Consider the following 8,546-nt stretch of genomic DNA (forward strand, 5'->3'; position numbering starts at 1 on the left):
CACAAGTTCAGTCCGGACTTTTGAAAGTGGGATATTAACATTTGACTGTAATAAAAATATCTGTACAGATCAGAACGCATTTAAAACAACAAGTGGGGCGGGACGTAGCCCAGTGGTAACACACTTGCTTGATGCGCGGTCAGTCGGGGATCAATCCCTGTTAGTGGGCCCATTGGGCTATTTCTCGTCGCAGCCAGTGCACCACGACTGGTATATCAAAGGCTGTGCTATGTGCTATCCTGTCTGTGGGATGGTGCATATAAAAGTCTTAGATCCCTTGCTACTAATGGATAATTGTAGCGGGTTTTCTTTCTATGACTGTGTCAAAATGACCATATGTTAGACATCCAATAGCCGATGATAATAAATCAATTTGCTCTAGTGGTGTTGTTAAACAAAGCAAGCTTTAAAATAACAAGCAGAATAAATAACATTATGTTATTGATTAATATCACATAAAATAGGGATCTGAATTTATTGTTTTAGACAGATAGGTATGATGCAATGCAGGTATGAACACGTACAAATAATAATATGATTTATCTTTCTACCTATTCCCATTACTACAGGTGTTGTTCATTGTTTATTAAGCTTTCAAAGAGGCGCACTTATTTCATAACACTTTCTGTGGTGTTCTAATTACTGGGGAACTGCCATCATTGTTTAAAAGGTGACCACTGCAGGGGATTAAAAATCCCATCACCCGACGCCCGTGCCAAGTGGAATTTTCATGTCGGGCAAGTAATTATGTTAACTGCATATGCCTGATGACAAGTGACTAATGTAATAGCTTAAACTTATTTTCAATTTGTTACAAATCTCGATAAATCCTTTGGAAATGGTTCCAATCCTTCGAGCATTTACATAGCTCTGAGAACTAACCTAACCCTAAATGCTGGAACGATCGGAACTCTTGCCAATGCGATAACACACCAAAACGGAAAACAGTGTGTTGAAAAGTTCGATAACAACTTAAAGTTATTCCCATTTAACTATCGACCGAGATCGGTAATTTCCGCAAACATGGTATATACGGTAGAATACAGTTTAAAATTGTCACTTTAACATTAATGCGGTTCCGGAATCTGCTCTTTGCAAATGAACGGGACATAAAGCAAGTGAAGCGGCCCGTGCGACTCCTAGACCAAGGCCAAAAAGGGCATTTTCGCGAGGCGTCAGGGTGGACACTGCCCAATTTCTATGGGCTCCGTTTCGATTTTTAGGGGTCGCCCGAACCCCGCAGGCTTGAAAACCTGACTCCCAAATCAATTTTCCAAGCGCGATTTTAGGTCGTGGCAATCCTGTAGACATCATGCTAGGACTTGCTGTTGCTGCTGTATGGGCTGCTGTAGCTGCGGTGTGGGCTGCTCTTGTGACTGCCTGTAGAAGTGCAAATGTATTTTATTTCAATTTCAATGTTTTAGAAGTTATTTCTAAAATGATTACCAAGTTCAATTCAGACATAAAAAAAACATTATTAACTCTGTAACTAATCCTACAGACTTTGCCATTTGACTTACGCTGCCTTTTCACTGGTGCCATTTTAGCCATGTGACTGTCACTGTCAACAGTTGGAAAAAAATTTTAATCCCTTTTTTTTTCTTCTTCTTTTTTTAAAATATTTATTTTCCCCAGTCCATTCTGACCATGTCAAGGTTGGGGAGCCTTGAATTCATGGCCTTACATCAAAGTAATATAATTTATATACAAGTACATATATCTAATTTGTTGTATAATAATGTTATATAGTCATATATAACAATTTGATACATAAATGCATTTGTAATGTTTCTGTATAAATTAAAGTTTGGTTAAAAAACAAAACAAATTGCTATGACGCATATAATGGAAAGGACTGGGAAATATAGGAGAAGATATAAATGGTTAAAACACATAATAATAAATTGATAAATAAATAAATAAGCAAACAAACAAAACAAAACAAAACAAATAAATAAACAAAACAAATAAATAAATAAATAACTACATTGGGGGGGGGAATCTATACTAGCGCGAAACGAAAAAGACCTGGAATTCGAAACAAGCTATTGTTTAGAAATATGTTTCAGTCAAAGAGATTAAGCCATGGTGTCCATTGTTGATTAAAAATTTCGTAATTGCAATTCTTATATAAAATAAATCTTTCTATTTCAAACTTTTTTCGAAAAATGTTTTTAATTCCATTGATATTTAATATTTGTTTCTGTACTTTCATACAGTAGATATAATATTTAATGTTGATAATCAACCAATTTACAAAGTTACTATTTTCGTTATTGATCATACCAAACATAACAATATCTTGATTAAAAATAATGTCAATTCCTGTTTCAGTCAATATCCATTCTCGTATTGATTCCCAAATGTGGTTAACCTTGTTACAGTCAAAGAAAAGATGTTGTAACATTTCACATGAAGCTTTGCAGAAGTCGCAAGCATTAGAATCCACGTAATGTATCATATACAAAAATGTATTAGTAGTTAAGATTCTGTGTACTATTCTATACTGAAACCATGATAATGTTGTGTCTTTTACACATCGAAAAGGAATAACATAATACTTTTCCCATTTCTTTGTATCATACATGATACTTGATTTGCATTAACATCTGCTATTCACATGTGCTACATTTGTGGCAAAAAAAGTCAACCATGTATAAAAAGAAATTCCCAGCCATGCGGCTAGAATCACAAGGGAAAATCCATGAAATTATGTGACGTGGAAGGATCCACATCAGTGGAAATGTGTCAGTCTCGCAGGCAGACCCATTGAGCAGCTAGGCACGTGGCTAGAACCACATTATTTTTGCATTTACCATAGTTTGACACCCAATAGTTGATGTATTTTTCATGCTTGGATGTCTTTAAACATTCTATTCTATTATAGAACCGCACTAATGGAAAGGCAGCCGTAATCAACCTAAGGTTCAGTGAACACACTGGGAACACACTATTTGTCCAAGGCAGATGTTAATAAATAATGATAAAGAAGTTGATGTAGTGGTCTTAATACTTTCCCACTGTCCAGTTAAGTTGGGTTTGGATTCAGTAATGGGATGAAAATTCCATGCCCAACGGCCTTTAGTAACAGCTATTTAAGTAAACTGCCATTTTCTTATATCACTGCCAATTTCATGCTGATTGATTGATGCAGCAGTTTTGTTGTTGGTATCTACTTCAATACATATTTTCGTATTGGATGAGTCATGATGTTAAGGAGACTGTCCTGAGTTTGCTACCATTGTTAAAAAATTTCTGACATTAGATTTATCAGAAACACATTGATTACGCAGACACTAATATTCCAAATAACAAAATGCATTTAATTTTAATGATGTTGCTAATGGAAAAATGTAGCCGTTTTCATTTCTTAGACTATATTTATAAATTGTTTGATATCCAGTAGCCGATGAGTAATAAATCAATGTGCTCTAGAGGTGTCGTTAATCAAAACAAACTTTAACATTTTAATTTTAATGTGTAATTTTATTTATTAAAAAAATAACTTGTCAGAATATGTTGCAATGACAGCAAATTATACGACAGTTTCTTTCAATGCTCTTGATGTCAATAATTTTTTTTTTTTAAATTCAGACCATTATATTCAACCATGGGCTGAGGTGTGTATAAAGTCTGAAAACATTATCTGAAAAAATGCCAAACCTGTAGCTATTTTCCAACAAAATATAAATTATAACACAATATTTGTTTGCCAAATTGAAATAAAATTCGCCAATTCTTGTCAAAATTCGCAGTTGGCGAATGGCAGAGTTAGCCCTGGCTAGTCAGCAAAAGTTCAACAGTTTGAATGAATAGCCATGGTAAATGGACAATTTTGTTGGTATTTATTGGTGTTTTTTAAAAGTATTTTTAATATTGAATTTCCTCAAGGTTGTCATTCTTGTTTTAGTTTAGTATAAAGTTTACAAATGTATTGTTATTGAAAGGTTACAGGGTGATATATATTTGGATAATTATGTTTTGAAAAATAGATTGTATTTATTATATAAAGATTTTGGAAATGTTCTTGACAATTAAAAGTGACAGGTATATTATGTTGTGTTCTGTTTGTTGAATGTTGCACGTGTATTTCTCGTTAATAATGGACAATATAATAATTATGTATGTGTGCACTTTTCAGCAAGTTATTACTTACTGAATCAATTAATATTCTTGTGCATATATACTAGAATTTTGTGTGAATTTTATTCTAAATTGTAGAAAGAAGAGAATATTTCTTTAATGACACCTCAGCACATTTTAAAACTATGACTGTTGGTGTCTTATGATTGAGGACACGAGACTGAGAAGAATAGAAGAAACTTTGTGCTGCAGCATACATTTAGGCTACATCTACCAATAATGCAGTATGGGAGCTTAACTATAGACAGGACAGTACATACCACATCCTTTGGTTTACCTTTTATGGTGTACTGGTTGGGACGGGAAAATCCTGAATGCATAGAGAGCATTTGATCCTGTGACCTTATTGCAGGTCTGGTTTGATGGGCTTGTTTAGAAGGAAGGAAATGTTTTATTTAATGACGCACTCAACACATTTTATTTACGGTTATATGGCGTCAGACATGGTTGAGGACCACATATATTGAGAGAGGAAACCTGCTCACTTCATGGGCTACTCTTTTCAATTAGCAGCAAGGGATCTTTTATATGCACCATTCCACAGACAGGATAGTACATACCATGGCCTTTGTTTCACGAGTTGTGCAACACTGGCTAGAACGAGAAATAGCCCAATGGGTCCACCGATGGGGATCGATCCTAGACTGATCGTGTATCGAACGAGCGCTTTACCACTGGCTTATGTCGTGCCTCATATACATTATGGCTTTTCTGACATGGAGAAAAGCAACAATTGCATGCACTTTATTCAATGTGGAATTCTGGTGTCAAATTTGGTAGTCGCAACTACATGCACTCATAATTAATCCATGCCTGTGACGTCACACTATTGTTCTAGGTGTAGATTATTTTTCCAAAATCAACACCTGTGAAACAATGGAATTTGAACTTTTTATGCTTCAGGTCACGGATTCGAACCCACTACTGACAGAACTTATTCTTTGTAAACATGTACAACGCTTTTTAGCCCACGAGGCCAAACATCTGCATCATAAACCTGATACTAGTGATAGTAACGTATTCTGGTGGAACACATTGTGAAGATTGTCAGAAACGAAATCGAAAATCACAGGTTACACGTTTAGCACATGTATCACATGTATCACGTTTAATGCCAGCTGTCCACTGCTGAGGATTTCGTAACCGAATCGTTCAGGTTAGGTGTGAAAGATATTCTTTGCCGTTTCATTTAAAAAGGTGAAATAGCAGTTAATTTAGCAGTCACGTAATTTGTTTAAATGAATAATGGATTAAGTTGGAGAATGCTCCCGAAACTGAATATTCCTGAAAAATAATTAACTGGGCCCTACGATTCTTGAATTATTTTTCACGAATCTACACCCACTCGTACAATCTCCATTACGTAACTTTTGGCACCCATTATGAGCACGTCTGCAAAAACAAATGATTAAATCACACATTTCAGTCCAGACTGGAAGGAAGTAATGAAACATATTTTACGACGCACTCGACACATTTTTATTTACGGTTCTATGGTTAAGGACCAGACAGATACTGAGAGAAGAAACCCGCTGTCGCCTCTTCATGGGATACTCTTTTTCGATTAACAGCAAGGGATCTTTTATATGCATTATCCCACAGATAGGATAGTATATACCACAGCCTTTGTTAGACCAGTTGTGGCTGAAACGAGAAATAGCCCAGTGGACCCACCGATGGTAATCGATCCTAGATCGATCGCGCATCAGGCGAGCGCTGTACCACTGAGCTACGTTACCCCCCCCCCCCCCCCCCCCCCCCAGTCCAGACTGAAGAAGTGGCATAGCCGGTGAGGAAGGGGTGGGTGTCTTTTTATATTTACCCAATAACACCACTCACAAACAGTGTGGATGCCCCATCTCCACCTGTAATGTAAAATGATGGTCACTCAATGGACTGAAGGCTTTAATGAATGGAAATAAATATTTTAAACTTGAGTTATTTGCATTTTAATACGAGATTACTGCGACAATTGGCCATATATACTACGCCTACCAATGAAACAGCAAGGGATATGTTATATGGACGTGTTCCCATACCAGTCATTGGACACTGATTGAGACAGAAAAAAAAAAAAAACCCACCACGATACATTGCACTTCAGGCAAAGGCATAACCACTAAGCTAAACACCTCCCCCCCCCCAAAAAAAAAAAAAAAAAACCCCAAAAACCCAACACAATGAAAGAAAAACAGAAATGTTATTTGACGATACAGTCACTATATTTATAATTACAGTTACATATGGTTAAGTGTCGAACAAGAATCCCAACATTATATTCCTTATCAACAACATGCTGTTTACTATGCACCTGTCCCCACATAATAATATTACAGTCAAAGAACGTTAGCTGAACTGAGAAAACCCGACTGGCTAGTTGTTATATAGCACATAGATAATGAGAGGAAGCCTGCTTGTGCCACATCAAGAGCTGTTATTATTATTTTATTATTATTAACAGCCCACAAGCAGGATAGTACATGCCATGGAGGTGGGGTTTTTTGTTTTTTTTACACCTGTTGTGGGGCAATTGCATGGCACAAAAAATTACCAATGGGCAGACCGATGGGATCTACCCGAGATTGATCAACATTCAGTCATAAGCAGGGGCGTAGCGTAATCTGGACCTGGGGGGGGGGGGGGGGGGGTCGAATATGAACCAAGTGGACCCTTGTTCTATTTAGTTTTTGCACCATTAGAAACTCCATATGTATAAACCTGTATGTTTTAGTTCTGAAAGTGGATCATTTGCTTCAGCGGGGGGGGGGGGGGGGGGGGGGGGGGGGGGGGGGGGTCATCCAACCCCCCCCCCCAGCCTACGCCCCTAATAAGAGCAAAGTTTCTTCATATTTGCTAGAAATTATGGGTATTTATTTACAGTCTTATTTGATTCAAAAGGAAACGGATGAATTGACATGCAACTCTCACAATGAATAATAACAAAACGCGTATATAGAGAATAATACATTAGTGGCCGTTAGATACGATTTATCTCACGAGTTGTTTTAAAATGTATTTAATGAGAAAAAGCGAGTTTGATACGTTTTTAAACAACGAGTTGTGAGATCTAACGGACACAAATGTATTATTATATTTCTTATATATCTTCAAAAACCAGGTTTTAAGCAAATTTTTACATCTTTTTCGACTAAAAGGTATTTAACAGCCGTTACACTTGTAGCTGACTTACGCGTCACAGACACATGAATGTCAGGTTAACTATACGTCACAATCTAATCGATTTCCTTCGAGTAGTTTTTCATTGGATGTATGGCATTGGTGACCTGGTCATCACCTAGGAGCAGTCAGTCGTATGTCTTGAAATTGTTAACACAGGAACGTGTGTAAACAACCATGTGTAACCAAAAATAACGCCTGGTGTTCTCACCAACCGGTGTGAAAGAAAAACAAACACATTAGTTAAAGGAAGGGCCAATTAAGGCATTTGGCCTGGTATGCATATTCAACGATATATAATGCACATTATTGCTTAATATCAACAAGTATAATCGTATTGTTAATTAATAAAACGGTTAAATGTGACGGCTATTATATATAACGGGCGCAGTCATTTTGTACCATCTCAGTGAGTACGCCCTCTGGCGAGCTGGTGGTTACGTAATACTTAACGCGTAACGTCAGGAATGAGCCTTAGAACTAGAGAAACACAATCTACCTGGTTTTTGCGGGATGATAAATAGTCATACATTGTAATGTTCTGTAATAATAAACATCCCAGTAAGCCAGCAATAAGTATATTCAGCACTATATATATTATTGTCAATACAAAATAAACTACCATTGTCAAAGTGGCTACACAACAAGTCGAAATAATTAACAATGTTTTGTCCATGCATTAACCTACGTACTGAAATGATACACGGAGTGTTTTCTTAGTTAATTGGTCTATGCTGTTAGTTGCTTCTACCTGTGATTCCTGATTGGCAGGTGTATATTTGATTGGTAACCAGACGAGCCAATTAATTGACGCTGTCTAGACACAAAAATACATACCGGTATTGTGGAATATTATCTGTCGCCCCTAAAATGATAATGGACATGGTTTATTACTGTAAATAGTTCTGTAAAACTATTGATGAAGTAGACTTTTCCATCTAAAACCACAGAACTGACCAATTACGTAGTCCCAAAGAAAAGAAAATTATCACTTGGGTATCGTGGGTTGTCGTTTTTGCTCAAACGTAGCATATCAATAGGCCTAATAGTGTACATTTTTCCTTTGGATTATATAACAGAGAAAAATACTATAACCCCATTTTGTTCCGTTAATGCAACTTGAAATATATTTAGTTAAATATTTTATTATATTATTACGTCATTTATGCTGTTTTACAAGTCAGGTCCATCAAAGTGAAGCGCCTTGTCCCACCGGACGTCACAAA

Source organism: Gigantopelta aegis, chromosome 9 (assembly GCF_016097555.1).
Source record: "Gigantopelta aegis isolate Gae_Host chromosome 9, Gae_host_genome, whole genome shotgun sequence".
Taxonomy (NCBI): domain Eukaryota; kingdom Metazoa; phylum Mollusca; class Gastropoda; order Neomphalida; family Peltospiridae; genus Gigantopelta; species Gigantopelta aegis.